Source organism: Calliphora vicina, chromosome 2, assembly GCF_958450345.1.
Source record: "Calliphora vicina chromosome 2, idCalVici1.1, whole genome shotgun sequence".
Taxonomy (NCBI): Eukaryota; Metazoa; Arthropoda; class Insecta; order Diptera; family Calliphoridae; genus Calliphora; species Calliphora vicina.
Genome location: NC_088781.1, coordinates 54,161,262 through 54,180,949, shown reverse-complemented (window position 1 = coordinate 54,180,949; position 19,688 = coordinate 54,161,262). Strand labels below are relative to the sequence as shown.

At 34.4% G+C, this 19,688-nt stretch overlaps 1 protein-coding gene across 1 annotated transcript in view; it reads left to right on the top strand.

Moving 5' to 3' along the window:
- LOC135950452 (lectin subunit alpha-like) overlaps positions 1–19,688 on the top strand; it is a gene marked incomplete at its 3' end in the record, with an annotated part of 63,671 nt that overhangs the window by 38,330 nt on the left and 5,653 nt on the right. The window lies entirely within an intron of this gene.

Genomic DNA, 19,688 nt, shown 5'->3' with positions numbered 1-19,688 from the left:
GTGAACAAATTCCCTGGACGGGATTGTATTCCAACACTTGTTTTAAAAAAATATTCCTCACCACTTGCCCATCACTTAGGAAGCTTTTCTGACTTACATATCAATCTGAGATTTTCCCCATTGTTGGAGGTTGCCAACATCCAGCCAATCCCCCAAAAAGGCGACCCCACAAATCCTGATAATTATCGCTTAATCGCAATTTGTTCGGCGTCCTCAAATGTCAATTATTTGGAATCGAATAGATTTCTGAATAACAGACAATATGTCTTCCGCTGTACATTTCGAAAGTATTTGGCCGGATGGACTCGTTTCGAAATTAATTTCGTTCGGTGTCGGTGTAGAATTTTATAGTTTTATTTTTAGTTTCATACTGAGCTCTGGAGTCCACCAGGGCTTTGTTCTTTCTCCTTCCCTTTTTTTAATTTTCATGAATTATTTACTAATGACAGTAATATCTGGCGCTCATATTCCTTTGACCATAGACCAACAATTTCTGAGATTAGACTCCCAAGACTGAATATGGATGACTCGATAAATCTTGAACTTACAACAATCTCCAGATGAGGTGAATTGAACTGACTTAATTTCAAGGCATTCAAAACTCAGTGTTGCCTTTTCACACACAAATGTCTTGTGATTTCATCACAATCAATTCTTTGTATGGGTAACGAAACTATTGGAATTTCAGATAACCTTTCGATTCTAGGTACAAGAATTCAGTGTAACGTCCATTGGAATCGTCAGATATTTGATGTCACGAAGGTAACTTTTAGATGTTTGGGTTTCTTGAGTCGTTGTCGAGCATATTTATCTCCATTCGACCTACTTCGTATATACACTGGCTACATTCGTCCAAAAAATGGAATATATTTCTCACAAAGAAGGGTGGTTGGACACCTTTTGTGCTCTTCAATTTTATTTTAACAAGAGCCCAATATCTCTCCACTGGCCTTAGCTCCAGGCAGTTTGAAGTTGAGTTTGCCTCTCTTGGTACAAATATCACATTATTGTTCTTGTACCACTCAAGACGTTGCCTACCATAGTGACTAGATGTCAAATAAGTGGACACATTAAGAAGTCTTATGAATGGAAGCATTCCTGTTGTAAATATTCCTTGATGTAAATTTCGGTATTTATAGAGCTCATTGTAACAAATGTTTGGATTCTTTTGCCGCATTTGCATATTGCTTGCCATATCAAGAACTTTTTGGGAACATTTTCTGCGTTTGGGTCCTAAACATTTCCACAAAATTCCCCTTGAGCATCAGCAATGAAAAATTTGCCAGAACATACATTTCGTCTTTGGCCTTTAAACGATTAGCAGAGTTCCTGTCAGGAACTTTTTGAGCCTTGTATGTTTTTAAACCTGCAAATAGTCCAAGTACTTAGCTAACAGGGCTGCTTTCCTACCGAATGTGTTGGGAGCTGTTTTGAGAATGCTTTCTATTTATTGGCTTTAGAAACATCATGTGGACGACCATTTCTTCTACCTGAACCAGGTTTTCTATTAACGGGCAAGTTCTCCCGATACTGTTTAATACTTAATATTGGAAACAGTTTGACGACAGACCTTTGATTGCTTGGTCAACTATTTGTAGGCCCAAGTTGGTTTCTGTTGAAAATATTTAATAATTTTAGTACAAACCATATATTGGATAATGGTATACAGCAGTCACCAGACCTATTCTTACCTATGACGCACTCGTGTTCTTTGGATTTAATCACACCTATCTACTTCTTATAAAGTGTAGAGGCTATCTTGTCTTGCGAATACTTTTTTTTGATGTTAGGAAATAAAGTTATGAGATGGAGGAAAGAGTGTGTAGTGTTTGTGGACATTTGACTTGAATTTGTAAATATTATATTCCGTCGGGAATTGTTAAAAGTATGTCCAAACCAGATTTTAATCAACCGCCAATTGTGCAGTAAAGGGTTGCCTCCTGTATGAGAGCTGGTATTTTATTTTTCCAGCTTCGAGTAAAATTTGCCTACGCGACTAATCACTTTCTCACCTTAGGTTATGTTAGGTTCCATGGGTAGCCACTCTTCAAGCAGCTCACTTGGGTCCATTAAGAAAACTGATCCCATTGTGATACCCAAGGGGTAAACGTCTGTGTATTAATTATACGTCCATCGTTTCCAGGCTAAACCAACCAGATTCTCTGATGAAAGAGTAGATTCGTCTAAGACTCAATCCTGATAGCTCATCTAAGCATGATAGGAATGGTAATCCGATGATGCGCTCCCTCAGGTTTATCAGAGCCGGGCATTGGCAGAATAGGTGGGACACCGTCTCCTCCTCTTCTTCATTGTTACAGCTCCTACAGTAGTCATTGTACCGTAGGCCCAATCTCCTAGCATGTGTCCCAATTATACAGCTCCTACAGTAGTCATTGTACCGTAGGCCCAATCTCCTAGCATGTGTCCCAATTATACAGTGTCCTGTAATTTATAAGTAGATTCGTCCTGTTGGCATCATATACGGGCCAAGTAGACCTCGTTATAACACAGGAAGACTCATTGGTCCACCTGTTTTGTGCAGATTCATATAGTATCCGCTGAACAGCCACCTTGCAATTCGCAAGGGAAATACCAGAAAAAGGATCGATCTCTTTATCATCCATCATCGCCCCCCTTTTGGCCAGTTCGTCTGCTATACAATTACCCTGATTTCCATCGTGACCAGAGACCCATATAAGAGTTATCCTAGAATGTCTCGCTATCTCATTAAGGAATACCCGGCATTCGACGGTTAAACTAGATGTCGTGAAGACACCCGCTATTCCGTTAACGGCAGCCTTGCTGTCAGTAAATATAAATATATCACCAGATATACCTCAGCCAGTTGGATGCACATTTAATGGCCGTAACTTCCGCTTGAAGAGCCGTACAGAAATTAGGTAGCCTGAAGTAGGATTTAATCCCATAGTTATCAATGAAGAAACCACCACCGACCCTGCTGCCCCTTTTTGAGTCATCAGTGTATATCCTTATGACATTGTCAGGGGGAAGAGTCCGCGCTGGACTGCCTATCGAAAAAAGGTTTTGCGATGCAGTAATCGACATTACTATGTAAGTGCCCATAATAATTCAGTATCTTAGAGTGCCCATAGTCTTTTCCAGACCACGAACATCCAGCCTTCAGTCTCACAGCAGAGTTGAGAGCCATTTGTATCACCATCAAATCAACTGGTAACCAGTTTAGGATAGTAAAAAGTGCCTTAGAGGGGGTAGTCCTTATAGCGCCTGTAATCAGTATCGCGATAGTCCTAAGAACTCGTTCCACAGCCTTCCGGTGAGTAGCATTATCCAATTCATGCTACCACACCACGACTCCATAGAACAAGATGGGTTTAACAACTGCTTTGAAGATCCAATTGATACCCTTCGGCATAATACCCCAGTTTGTACCAATTGGCCTTTTACAGGAATAGATGGCCACATATGCCTTGTTAATCCTGTTTTGAATGTTCAAATTCCAGGATAGCCTTTTATCTAGAATAATGCCAAGATACTTTGCATTATCTCTGATCTCGCGACAGGGTTTCTGGATATAGCTTGGTACAACCGGTGAGGTTGATAAAATTTTACGTAATCGGTTAGTCTCCTTCCACGCCGCTACAGAAGTCCCTCCAGGCTTTCCTTTTCGCGTTCCTCGTAAAGTTCTTAAAGTGATTCACAGAGGACTTATATGCCGGCCAGTTACCCAGTCTCTTTGCCTCGTTGAACAGCTTACGACACGTCCTTCTGGCGTGTGCAATCGCAGGATTCCACCAGGGAGGTTTATTCCTACCCCTGCTCGGCTTGCAGGCCAAATTAGTAGCTGATTGGAACGCTTCTGTAAATGTCTCAACTGCTACCTCAATATCTTTCCTACTTTCAATGGGCGGGTTTTATAAAGACCGGGAGAGTATATTACACTGCATCTCCCAATTGGCCTTTCTCCTATTTAGAATGATGTTATCACTCCTATACGTTACACTAATATTGAAATCAATATTTTGGTGATCAGAAAAAGAGCAGTCTTCAGAGACAGCCCAATTATTAATCATGCTGTGGTGCTCAGCACTCACAAGTGTTAAGTCAAGAACCTCCCTTCTATTCGAAACAATGAAGGTAGGTTCTGAACCTCTATTTACTACTTCCAAACTACTATTAAGTATGAAACTGAAAAGACTCTCACCTCTTGTGTTGATGTCGCTGCTACCCCATATAATGTGGTGCGAGTTAGCGTCAGCACAGATGACCAAAGGTATCCTGGACTCATTCGCCTTTTTCACAATACTACGGACAGCATCGTTTGGCGGATGCTCTCTGCTCTCCATGATCATGCGCCATATAGCTGGATATCAACCATAACAAACAGCCTTCATTAGTTTCCCATGAGACTGCTACTGTATCTTCATTGCTGTGATCAGACAGAAACAGACGCAGACCACCAGCCGCCCAATATGGGAAACAGACGCTGGTGGATTTCGGACGGACATTAAAAAGAGCCCTAACGGACCAACCGGACCAACCAACAGAACCACCCCTCTTAGTGAGGGGAAAATGGTTCGATGGAAACGTCTGATAGCCGCCCCAAATGAGAACAGACGCTATCTGACAGGGGAGGGTAGTTCTTAGTATCATGCTCAACGCATGCCCTTCTGGAATGGGAGACCCTACCAGAGACAGCCAACTCAAGTTAAACTGTCCCCTCCAGCATGGCCAACACGAATCATCGCACTTAAGCCTCTATATCGCGTCAAATTGACTACCCATCGTAGAAGAACCTTGATAGCTTTGTTAATCATTAAAATTGCAGAATTTGGGGTTCAGAGAAGCCACAGTTAATTGTAGAACAACAATTGCATCCACAACCTGTCACAGTTTAATGAAAATTTTGGATTTCAGACATTATTGGATCATAATTCAGGCAATGGGAATTAAGACAAAAGTGCCATTAAGACAAAAAAAAACCATTTCGTCATGATTCAATAAAAAAATAATAGTAATAATCCTATTAAATTAAAATCTTGTGTAAATTTTGAGACATTTAAACCCTCATTCATCAAGAGTGCCTGTTCAAATCTATAATATCTTATATGAGCACTTATCTACATCAATCAATTATTTTGCTGCATTCTCATCACTAATGTTCTGCATTAACGAAAATATCTTAAATTTTCCAAATACATAAGCACAACTACTAAATATGATGGCGCCTGCAGGCACACGGTAAACAGCAATTGCAGCAACACAGAAATCCTGCTAACAAAAACAACAACAAAAGCATACACACACATACCTATTAACACTATGGTGACACCTGGCTGCACCGGTTGCAGGATATGACAATAATGATGCCGTTCAACTGATTTGCAAATATCTATGGATGAATTGCATGCGCCCTGTCTACTGACATCATTAAAATTGCATTCATCCTATTTTGTCGTTATTGTTTGACATTTTTAAAATTCCGCTATATTTAGATACTTGGCGATACATGCAAATGCATAGAAATGCATACAAACAACAGACTCGCCATTAGTCGTGATGTGATTTGGGATAATCATACGCTGGTTAGACATTGTAGGAAATAGAGCGCACAAAAACATACATATCTAAACAGAATGATAGAATGGACTAGAATGTTCAATAGCAAATCCATATGTTTATTTAAGCAAGTTGTTTGTTTTGCGTACCAGCCTATTGGACGTTATCAGGAATCAATGGAGAGATAATTAAATTACCAAAACGTAAAACACTAATTGATGTGTCAGTGAGATGGAAGAATTGGTTTTTAGCAAAAACTATTTTATTTTTTGTTGTCTTTTTTTTAATAAATAAATTTGTGTTTTAATCTTGATGCCACCGGACTTAGACAGCATATGGTTGAATTTTTAATGCAAAGCAATATGATAGATTTAAAAATAAGGTCATGATTTGCTAAATTAAATTGAATTTATTTAAGACACAGTTTTATGTTGTTTTGTGAATCACTTTTGGCCAAAAATAGCAACGCATGGATTTCGAGCCAAAAGAACTGCTCATCTTTTTAGGCCAAGAACGAGTCAAGCCACTAACCGATACTCCGTTCCAAAGTGAAACGTATACCAGAGAGAGCGTTCTGTATCGAACAAATAGTAGTCGATGCAAGGTCTGGACTATAAGGCGGGTGAGGCGAAACTTCCCAATCACTTCATTATAAATAATTTTTAACAGGTATTATAATATGTGGCCGCATATTCTGGACGTTTTTCTGCAAAATCTCGCTTCAAACGAATCAGTTGAATTCATTACAAGTTCCCTGTGATGGTCTGGTAAAATTTCAGCAGCTCATAAAATTTCAGCAGCACTCTCTGTATAACCCTACCAAATACAGAGAATTATCTTAGCGCCATGGATATTTGGCTTTGTTGTCGATTCGGTTGGTTGGTCGGCCTTCACATACGATCTCTTTCGCTTCGAATTATTATACTTATATGAATCCATTTATCATCGCAAGTAATGATTCGGTGCTAAAATTATTTTCAAGCATCAGTTCGTAGATACTCTCCTATAGAGGAGTAGATCATCTACTCTCCTATAGAGGAGTAGATCATCTACTCTCCTATAGAGGAGTAGATCATCTACTCTCCTATAGAGGAGTAGATCATCTACTCTCCTATAGAGGAGTAGATCATCTACTCTCCTATAGAGTAGATCATCTACTCTCCTATAGAGGAGTAGATCATCTACTCTCTCATAGAGGAGTAGATCATCTACTCTCCTATAGAGGAGTAGATCATCTACTCTCCTATAGAGGAGTAGATCATCTACTCTCCTATAGAGGAGTAGATATTTGGCTTTGTTGTCGATTCGGTTGGTTGGTCGGCCTTCACATACGATCTCTTTCGCTTCGAATTATTATATATGAATCCATTTATCATCGCAAGTAATGATTCGGTGATAAAATTATTTTCAAGCATCAGTTCGTAGATACTCTCCTATAGAGGAGTAGATCATCTACTCTCCTATAGAGGAGTAGATCATCTACTCTCCTATAGAGGAGTAGATCATCTACTCTCCTATAGAGGAGTAGATCATCTACTCTCCTATAGAGGAGTAGATCATCTACTCTCCTATAGAGGAGTAGATATTTGGCTTTGTTGTCGATTCGGTTGGTTGGTCGGCCTTCACATACGATCTCTTTCGCTTCGAATTATTATATATGAATCCATTTATCATCGCAAGTAATGATTCGGTGCTAAAATTATTTTCAAGCATCAGTTCGGACATGCAACATATTATTTCAAGGTCTCAACGCTTCAATTCGTGTGGTACCCAATTTTCCTGCTTTTGAATGAATCCTGCTGCTCGCAAGCATTTTAAATTTGCTGCTTTTGTCAGCTCTGAGTTTTACAAATACATTTTCATGGAGTAATGAATCCAATTCTTGGTTTTAAACATTTTTTGGCTGGCCTGGGCGATCTTTGTCTTCCGTATCAAAATCACAGCACAAATTATTTCTCCCACATTTAAACCGATGAAACACATTCGCCATAAGCTTTGGTAAGCAATCAGTTTGCATTTTTTTTTTTTCAAATTAAAGAAGTAAAGCAAAACTTCCCGCATATGATGCTTCGTTGGTACAAAATTGATAATTTTTCAATCAAAATAAACTTTATTTTTTACACTATAATGTTCAATAACTAAGTGAGAATAAAAACAAGTAAGAGAGCTATATTCGGCTGTGCCGAATCTTATATACCCTTCACCAACTTATACTTCAAAATACAAATTTTAAATATTTTTAGGTAAACAAAATATTTTTTTTTTCCATTTTTTGGAAAAATATTTTTCGAATTGTTATTTTAATTTAAAATTTTTTTTTTAAATTTTAAAAAAAAAATTTTAGTTAACCGGTTTATATTAAATTTAATATGAAAAAGTTCTCCTTAAATTTAGTTTTATTTGTGGACGCTAATTGTGTACTAAATCTTCAGAAATTTAGATTTTTTAATGCTTAAGGCTCTATCTTTATGCAATTATTTTATATGTTTTACAAAAAAATTGTCAAATTCTATAATTTTCTATAAAATAAATCAATATTTTTAAAAATGGTATCAAAGTTTTTCATAAATATATATGAATGAGCTTTAGAAAATATATTTCATTAAAACCGGTTAACCGTCTTACAAAAACCGGTTTATCATAAAACCGAAAACTTAAAAAAACCGAAACCGGTGGAGTTTACAAAGATGAAAAAACCGGTTGACCGGTTTTCGGTTTCGGTTTTGGATACTCTACTGACAGTGTTGTTCGAATTCATGTTTTTGGAAGAATTTTAAACGTATGAGTAATACTTAATTATAGTAATTATATATCACTCATCCAATATACAAACAGTAACTTTCGTAAACCCCCAAACTACAAATAACTACAAACTTTCCATTTAAATTGAAATTTTTAATTTTGAACACTTTATATCCACGAGTTTATATTTAAAATTGCCGCTATTAAATAACTTATTTGGAAAACAACTTTAAATTGTTTACTTGCATTTAAATTGTAACATCATGATTTCGTTTAATAAAAATAATTTGCAACTCATGTTTGCAAGTGAATGTCATGGATACTTTTTCATAGTTTTGTACACAAAATCACTCATCACTCACCAGAGTATTAGCTCCCATTAAAAGCTAATTAGACCGGCAATTTAAGTATAAAATATATGTAGTTACATGATAAAGACAAAACAGCATACGAATACAATTTGGTGGGAAATTTAGGGAGACTTGAATAGATAAATAAAAAATCAAGACTGAATAATAATTTTTGTTTTTAATTTTTTTAAGATTTAAGTATTTCAATGCTTGACTTTATTTGCAATTTGCAGTATAGTAAATTAAACATATTTTGTTAACCTCAAGTCCCTTAGTTATCATCTGCCACTGCGAGTTTGTTAAAACATTATAGTCACAAGTACATACATACATAATAGGGCGGTCATTAGTTTGCACTATTGGAATTTTCGATGCTCCCAAGGTCTAAAAGAGTTTAGTTAATTTTAGCCACTATATCCATTACGGGAACCGATTTGAAATTGTCGGATTTCGATGAAATTTAGTTTTTGCTCACAAATTTGTTTAAATTATTTCTTAAAAATTCAATTAGTGGCCTATTTTATAATACTTAATTTCAGATTTCTGGATTACACTGGTTTTTTGCTTATGTCTCAGCATAGAGAAGTCGACACAGAGAGTGTCAGTAGTGGAGTTAAGAGCTGAGATCTGCAGATCTGTCAACAGAGTGTATCACCTGAGGATGATTTCTCTTTAATTTATTGCACTTTGAACCAAAATTCCGAACTTCAAATAAAATGTGCAACCTTTATAGAGGTTGCTCTGATTTTGGTAAAATATTCAGCATTATGTTTTAAGATGACGTCGAAAAATGTTAGACCTTAGCATCGAATAACCCAAAAGTTCAAACCTTAGGGCCAACCTAATACATAATGCCTTACACATACAGACAACTCAACAAGAAGGGTTTAAACTAATAATAAAATTACATAGAAGAAAAAAAGTGTTGGTTTGTTGGCAGGAGACGCTATGGGAACCGAAACGAAAATATAATTAGAGACCAACAGCAAAACACACACATATTCTCATAGTAATACAAACGCATAAACATTCAGAATTACATACAAATATACATAGATACACTCACTCACACACTGTAGCATAACTACATTTCAAATACTTAAGTTTTTACCCAGAAGTTCTGGGTGACTTGCCAGAACTAGTGATATTTGCTATAATCTGTCAAAACTAGTTACGCAATTAGCTTTGTAAGTTGTTATACAAAGAGTCTCTCTGACAGCTGAGACATGAGTTAACGCCTGCGAAGGTCATAAAAAGTTACTAATATGAAACAATTCAAAATCAAAGTTTGACTTTATAAGGGTAAATATTGAAAACTCTCCCTAGTGATTCTACCTTCTACAATTATTATATCATGGAATAAACACCAATTAAATGTTTTTTTTTTCAATTTTGTTTAAACCATTCATTTATTCAAGATAAACGAAATGATAAACAAAATAAGTGAATCTAGTCTTCTATAGAGAAGTAGACCATCTAATAGAGGAGTATATTATCCACTCTTCTATACAGGAGTAGATCATCCTCAATCCTATAGAGGAGAAGATCATCTACTCTCCTATAGAGGAGAAGATCATCTACTCTCCTATAGAGAAGTAGATCATCTACTCTCCTATAGAGGAGTAGATCATCTACTCTCCTATAGAGGAGTAGATCATCTACTCTATAGAGGAGTAGACCATCTACTCTATAGAGGAGTAGACCATCTACTCTCTTATAGAGGTGTAGATCATACACTCTCCTATAGAGGTGTAGATCATAAACTCTTCTATAGAGGAGTAGACCATCAACTCTTCTATAGAGGAGTAGACCATCTACTCTTCTATAGAGGAGTAGATCATCCACTCTCCTATAGAGGAGTAGATCATCCACTCTCCTATAGAGGAAAAGATCATCTACTCTCCTATAGAGGAGTAGATCATCTACTCTCCTATAGAGAAGTAGATCATCTACTCTCCTATAGAGGAGTAGATCATCTACTCTCCTATAGAGGAGTAGATCATCTACTCTCCTATAGAGGAGTAGATCATCTACTCTCCTATAGAGAAGTAGATCATCTACTCTCCTATAGAGGAGTAGATGATCTACTTCTCTATAGGAGAGTAGATGATCTACTCATCTACTCTCCTATAGAGGAGTAGATCATCTACTCTCCTATAGAGAAGTAGATCATCTACTCTCCTATAGAGGAGTAGATGATCTACTTCTCTACTCTCCTATAGAGGAGTAGATCATCTACTCTGCTATAGAGGAGTAGATCATATACTCTCCTATAGAGGAGTAGATCATCTACTCTCATATAGAGGAGTAGATCATCTACTCTCCTATAGGGTAGTAGATCATCTACTCTATAGAGGAGTACACCATCTACTCTCTTATAGAGATGTAGATCATACACTCTCCTATAGAAGAATAGATCACCTACAATCCTATAGTGGAGTAGATCATCTACAATTCTATAGAGGACTAGACCATCTACTCTCCTTTAGAGGAGTAGACCATCTACTCTCATATAGAGGAGTAGACCATCTACTCTTCTATAGAGGAGTAGACCATCTTCTCTTCTATAGAGGAGTAGACCATCTACTCTTCTATAGAGGAGTAAAACATCTACTCTTCTATAGAGGAGTAGAACATCTATTCTTCTATAGAGGAGTAGAATATCTACTCTTCTATAGAGGAGTAGAATATCTACTCTTCTATAGAGGAGTAGAATATCTAATCTTCTATAGAGGAGTAGAATATATACTCTTCTATAGAGGAGTAGAACATCTACTCTTCTATAGAGAAGATTATCGAGACTATTATAGACCAACCACTTCCTATAGATGAGTATATCATCTACAATCCTATAGAGGATTAGACCATCTACTATCCTATAGATGAGACCATTTACAATCTTATAGAGGAGTAGACCATCTACTCTTCTATAGAGGAATATACCATCTACTCTCCTATATAGGAGTAGACCATCTGCTCTCTAATAAGGAATAGATTATCTACTATCCTACATAGAAGTATATAGTAGACCATTTACTCTTCTATAGAGGTGTAGACCATCTACTTCCCTAAAGAGGAGTAAACCATCTACTATCCTATTGTCATATATTATCTTTTCTAAACATTATTGTTTAACTGTGATTTAGGTCAAAATGGACACCCTGAAAAAATAATTTAAACTTTCCAAAAAAATAGCTGGAGATCTGAAGGTCCATCAAAATCCACTAAGCAGTATAAGGAAGACTTGAACATTGAAAGATTATCCAGAGCAGGAAAAAAACAGGTCCATAAATTTATCCGTTTGTGATACCCTAAGGATCATTCTCAGGTCCTCAAGAGAATTGGATTCAGTGCCGAACCAACCTGACGCACGAATAAACGAATCTATCTTCTTAACATCCACAGTAGATAGATCCGCTAGGCCGTGCAAAAATGGACTGCCTATTGTCGCAGGCCGAACCACCTATAGAGCAGGGCAAAAGCAGAGGAGATGTTCAACGGTTTCCTCCTCGTTTTCATCATGACAACTTCTACAAAAGTCGTTGTATGGAGTGTTCCGTCTCCTTGCATGCACTACAGTCAAGCAGTGCACAGTAAGCACTGATGTCAGAGCTTACAGCCCAGCCCGTGATAGCCCCGATATCGAGCAATTTGTTAGATTAGACCATATGAGCTGAGCAGAAGCAAATAATTTACGCTGTATGAGTGAAGGCAGAAATAACAGAAGGCGAAAGAAGTCAAACAACTTTTCCCAAGAGCTGCGAACACTTCTCTCAGAAAAGCAGCTAGTAAAATTAAATGCTCAAATTCTTTTGTGCGCAGAGCCAAGGCTCGGTTGAAGTCCTATAAATTTCAAAAAGTTCAAGATCGCAATGCGGTAAAGAACTTAGAAGCAAAAGTACGAGCGATAAAAAAGAGGTAAAATTTTATAAACAAATAAGTTAATTTTAGGTCTTTAGGAAAAAATTCAAGTCAATATCTCAATTAGACTCAAAAATATGCCACTTTAAAACTCCGTCCTTCAAAAATATTGCACTTTTGTGGCTCACTCTTTATTTATGTCGAATTTTTTCAGATTTTTTAATTGGTTTCTTAAAACCAAAATTCCTAAATCGGCGAAAATATGTTCCAAAAGTTGAGATTTTACGTAAAAGTGACCGTTCTTTAGTTATATTTGTGAGGTTAATGAACTTTTGGCGACTTTTCATCAGCATGATGACAAAATTGAATTTGACTAATGCGCGCACATGCTCTATTAAAAAAACGACGAAATTTTAAAAATCAATAAATTTTAGGTTTTAATTTTGTCTTCATTGCACAGCCCAGACTCTTGGAGCTAGAGACATTTCATTTGGACTATGGATTCCTCTCTTCTTGTATCGTTTCAATAAGAAATGATTTTTAGAAAACATCAGAAAAGGAAGACAGCTGTTCAATACTTTTCAAATTCAATGAAATCTTAAATTTGGTACTTTTTTTGGCACAGTTTTGGCATTCCGTGTATCTTTTAAACCAATAAATTATTTACGGTACTTTTTTACATATTTAACTTTAGTGGTAACTTTTTGATTTTCCTTCTAAAGGTACATACTTTATTGAGAAATTCAATGATACAAATTTCTTCTAATATTTATTACTTTTAAATTACTACACTCTTGATTACTTAGAGACACTAAAGTTGACTTCGCGCAAGATTACCCGGGATTTGCAGGGAAACAAATTGACTTGACCGCAAAAAATTTAAATTGCAATTGAAAATTACTGTCTAAAAGGGATACATTGTCGACCTATAAAACCGCTGGGTTGTAATTGTTTGCGTATTTATGTGTGCATATTGCATGTTCACATTGTTAGTCGTATTAAAATGAAATCATATGATTACATGAATTCTATACTTTAATGCTGATACAATCAGCCACATTCACAACCACTGTCCCAGCTACTACTTACTTGCCACTGTTGCCAGCCCCACTGCAAATGCAACAAGCTGTTCAGGATGCAATTTTTGCACAAAAGGTTGCATTACAAATCAGATCATGTTTATAGAGAATGTAAAAATAACAATAGTTGCAACGGATGTAATAGAAGGAGCATAAAATCAAATAACACATGTTACTCGTAGAATGAAAAGGGGAAGGGCGAGACAGCTGAGAGTAGGGAACACGAAACAAACAACAAGAAACTTTAAATGACAAAATAAAAATGTAAAAACACATACAAAGAGCACTATGAAATTAGAAAAGTTTAGAAACATGTGCGGATAGAGAAATGAATTAACCGGATATTTAGGATGTGGATAAACTAAATAGAAATAGTTTTAAACTAAACAAAAATTTAAGTATTTATAATTTAGCAAATGCAGTTAATTCTAGGAATTGTTGTTTTGCAAAGTAGCAGCAACAGTAAAATTGTATAAGAAACTATTTTGTTGACACTTTTAGATGGTGATAAGCGTATAGAATAAAAATACTTTTGTTATTACATTTGAAATTTCCAATATTTATCTACACTGGGGTGGTCCTTATTCTGCACCTAAAATATTCTGATCTAAAATTATACTTAACGCCAGAATTTGCTCACCAAAGCTTATGTTGCATCGGTTTCAACGTGCGAGAGATGGTTTGTTCGGTTCAGAAGTGGTGATTTTGACACGTAAGACAAAGATCACCCAGGCCAGCCAAGAATTGAAGCTATTACTCCATGAAGATTGTTGTAAAATTCAACAACAGCGTGCAAAATCATTGGGAGCTACTCAAGCAATTTCAAAATGTTTGCGGGCAATCACCCAGAAGCAGGGAGACCTTGAAAGACGATATTGAATATCCGAAATGATGCACAGTGGGAAACTAAAAAAAAGTGGAAATAAATCTGTAACTTATAAACGGGTAGCCTGATTTTAATAAAATTTCTCATAACAATAGGGGTGGAGTTGAAAAGTTTAAGTTTTCAATTTGAGCTTAAAAAACCAAGTATATAAAAAATTTAAATGAATAACAAATTTTCTCTATTCGATTTGAAAGAATTTTATATATATGGAATCTACTAAAAGATATATAGAATAAAACATTGCTATAGCTATGTATATATTATCTCTTAAATTTTACAAGTTATTCGCATTTGAAAATTAGAATTTTAGTTTTTATACCCTCCACCACCATAAGTGGTGAATGAGGATATTGTTACGTTTTAACCATTTCAAAACGTTTGGTTTATTTCCTTTAAATAAACCGGATACTTTTGATTGCAAATAAAAGCCGTTTAGTAGTTTGAAAATTGTAACAACTCTTTATTTATTTAAAATGTACAACAATAGAATTAAATAGTCACTCAATGTTTTTTTAATACACGTTTATAAATTCTCAGAAATACAGACACTTTATAATGTATACGAATTCACTTGAAAAATACAGCACACTTTAAGGCACTCAGTTGATGTTTATTCAAATAGCGTCTTCGATAAACTCACTCACTACTGCAACCTCTGCCACTATTTATAACACTGCCATCTGCATTCTAGATTGCTCTTTAAGTGTCATAGTTCGAATATTCTAGATCATACGCCATCTGTGGTGTACTTTCTACAATGTTCTTTAACTGAATATTCGAATTCAAACAGCGTTGTCAACTTTCGATCAATGGTCAACTGAAAGCTTTTATTTAATAATGCCCACAGATATGTTACAGTTTGCTATTAAAATCAGCTCTTAAAATCGTTATGTTTGAATTCAAGTATAATTTCGTAACTGTATATATAAGTTTGTCATTCCGTGTGTAACATTGAGAAATATTCATCTGAGACCCAACAAAGTATATATGTTATTGATCCATATGAAATTCTAAGTCGATTGAGCCATGTCCGTCTGTCTGTCTGTCTGTGTAAAACACGCTCACGTCCAAAATAGGCAAACAAAATTGGTAGACTTGGAAAAAAAATGTTTATTGTTCTCCTTACCAGTTTGGTATTGAAAATCAGCAAAATCGGTTTAGTGGAACCAGAGTTATGAACCAAAATGTGAGAAAACCTAAAAAAAAACTTGATAATTTTAAAATAGTTTTTGTTATTTGTGCAAATATATTGCAGATAATATCTAAAAATTTTACACACGTTATTTTTATATTAAAAGGACTAACTTTGGTAAAAATTATAGGAATCTGTCCATGATTTCACCTAGCCCCCATACAAATTTCTACCCGAAATATGGTGCTATGGTCTGTAAATGCCTACAAAATTACAGTATCCATACAAAATTCAGGAAAAATAAGTTTCGTGCTTAAAAAGATTACAACATCAATGTTTTTGTGGTACCTAATTGCTGTACCTAATTCTATGAAAATCGGCCCATAATTGGTTATAGATCCCATATAAGGACCACTTCCGAAAAACACATTAACCTACATAAATTTCTAAAAAAAATCAATATCAAAACAAAATTTTACACAGATCCATAATTTATAATTAGAAATCTTCCTACAGGTTTTTGTGAATATCGGTCTATAATTGACCATAGCTCGCATATAAGGTCCACTTCCGAAAATCAGTTAAGTACTCATAAATCTCTTATAAATATCTATATCATGCTAGAGTTCGACACAAATAATACTCATATACATAGAAATCACTGTACCAAATTGTATGTAGATTGGCCGATAATTGGTCATAGCTCCCATATAAGGCTCATAATAAATATTTAAAACAAATCGATATCAAAATGAAATTACGCACAGATCAGCAATTTGTATCCAGCAATCATACTACTGGATTTTGTAAATATCGGTCCATATTTAACCATAGCTCCCATATAAGGTCCACTCCCGAAAATCACTAAAATCCTCATAAATTTCATAAAAATATAGTTATCAGGTTGAAATTCGAAACAAATTTGTTCAATATATGTTACGATGATATGCCCATAATTGGTCATAGCCTCCATATAAGAACCACTTCCGGAAAACACATTAACCTGCACAAATATCCAAAATAATCTGTACTGAACCAAAATGTTATACCGATCAGTAATTTGTATCCAAGAATCGTACTACAAGATTTTTTATATATTGGTCCATAATTCGGCATAGCTCCCATATAAGATCCACTCTTGTTAATAGCATTGTTTATATGCAATTCTACAAAAATAGCCCTAAAATACTTAGGCCCATAATGACCAAATACCTTCACTATATTGAAACAAAATAGTACAATACCCTTTTTTATACTCTGTTTCTTCACTTGAGGTTAAAAAGGAAAAATGTTGACCCAAATGTATTAACTAATTATTAAGTATATGAATTGTTAAATTTCATACGTTCTAATAGGAATTTCAATTATAAACTACTGAATTAGATACAATTTTTTGTACATTTGAAATAAAATATCTTATGCGTAAACTAGTCTTTCTAGCAATTGTTATATTATTTCAGTTGTTATACCATCATATTTAGGTGGAGGGTATTTAAGATTCGGCACGTCCGAATATAGTACTCTTACTTGTTTTACCTACCTTAGTCTGCTTTTTTGCTAATAACGGATCCGAATCTTTACCGATTTTCTTGATCTTTATCTTGGTTTGAATTAGCAACAAATCTATTAATATTCTCCAGAAAAAATTGTTTAAAAATCTCTGCTGAGTCAAAAGTTATGTGCACTCAAATTAAATAAAAAGAAAAAAGTATTTTTTTCGCCATTTTTTTTTTTTTTTTTTTTTTGAAAAAAGTACTTTAATTTATTTTAAATTATACAGAAACTAAGAAAAATATATTTCGGTAAATATTATAAAAGACAAATAAAGCAAAAATCGTATTCATGCATGGTATAAAACCTTCCGAACTTTTGAAAACAATTTGTCTAATCGCATATCTGCTTTCAAAAAATTAAAACCTATTTTTTATGCCTCAATATGTTCTCAAATATTTAATTTTTTGTAATATTCATTAATATACATTAGGGTATTCAATTAATCGGATTTCTGGTTTAATCGGTTAATCGAGCAAATAATTAATCGAGGTTTAGATTTAATCGGTTAATAATCGGTTAATTTAAAATTATTAACCGATTAACCGAATAATTTATATTTTCATTTCAAATTGAAAATACAACATCGAATTTTGTATACAAAAACATAAAAAATGGCAAATAAGGTATTTGAGATAATTTTTGTAAACATATCGCCTATTTGCTGCAACAACATCATTACTCAAAATCCGTGTTTATTGAACTGAGTAATACAAAATATGCGCTGTTCTATAATCTTTCATATAGTTTTATCAGTTTTCAAAAAAATAAATTATTTTTTGTGTGAGCGTGTTTTTTTGTTGTAAACATTGTAAAAATTCATGTTTTCTCGTATATTTGATAAGTAAAAATTTGGGTTAAATACAGTTTAGAAAAATATTAAAATCTCCTATTTAAATTTCTGAAATCGCATGAATTGTTGAAAATTTATTTAAGAAATAGTAAAATGTCATAAAATATTCAAAGGTGTTTTTCTCGAAACGACTTTTTTTGAATTATGACGTTGTTGCAGCAAATGAGCGATGTGTGAGTTTTTTATAGTTTTAGTGAGATCTTCTGAAATAATCTTTTATAAACAGAATATAATTTAAACGATTTTTTTCTTTAGATTTAATAAAACTTTTTTTGGAAAAAACTTTCTCGCTGATTGTATATTTTGGAGAAATCAAGAATATTCCTTTTTGGATTGTTTTAGATATTGATTAATTTAATAGTTTCGTTCAGTTATGATAAAAGACTCATTTCAAAAAAAGTTTCGTCTATACATGTAAATACAAACAAAGTTTCAAATACATGTAAATTAAATATGTCAGTTGTTATACATACTCAATAAACATGTTTATTGGATGTTCAAAAAATATCTAATTTTAATTTGAAATTTGTATTTGAATTGAAAGGGAAAAATAAATACAAAAAAAATTTAAAGTGCAAAAAAAGGAATTTCGGTTAAACGATACAAATTAATCGGTTTATTTGTTATTTGAAAATCGGCAATTTCAAATTATTCGAACAGTTAACCGTCCAAAATTAATCGGTTAACCGATTAACGGTTAATCGATTAAATACCCTAATATACATACATAAATAAATCTACATATTTCTACAAAACAATGCAGTGACAGGTTTAACCTATTTATTTCATATAAATAGTAAAATTTTGCATATATCTGAACTTTGACCTCGATGCGCGTCCAAATTTTCAGCACATAGCTTTTAGGCCTAGTGTCACAATATTCAACCCGGCACTCTTTGATATCTAAAAAATAAAATCAGCTGTCACTCTAATGTACATATGTATATTCATCTATGATTTCTACAATACTTTGATTGAAAACTTTAAATAAAAAGAGCAACTTGTTATCTTTAAACCACACATATATTTATTTCTTAAAGCGTATTTGATTTATCAACAATTTCATATATGACTTTTCCATATGACTAATGCAAAAACTATGTACATTAGCATAGCCCCAGAAATATTTCTATTTTAGCAATAGGAATTAAGTTTTCAGAAGAATGTCTCTCTGAAGGCCAAAGATCACTTGAGCTTGAGTATTAAAAATATATCTAACATTGTAACCATATTAACGAATATGAACTGATTTTGGGATTCTACTAAGTAAGGAGAAAAAATATAAAGGGTCTCTCAATAAACATTTTAATCAAAATGGGTGTTCTGTGCTGGCAACGTTGCGCTCGCTTCGCCCATTATACCAATCCACATACGATATATGAGCTTCCAATGCTTCCTGAAAATGTCATAGTTTGTTGTGGATTTGGGGCTGGCGGCGTCATTGGCGAGCGCTATAGTTGGTAATCATAAGGACTATAAGGCGGGCGAGGCAAAACATTCTAACCAACTAACGTCTTTCTAAATATAGAATACTAGCTGACCCGGTGCGCTTCGCCACCTCAATTAGAAGAAAGAAATAGTACTATCAAGTCTCACTTTGTGAATCTAATTGAAAATGTCTAATTTCATATTTCTGGGTCCATTATTATAGAAAATGCAAAATGTGTTCCTAATTTAAAATTTTTAGGTTTATTAT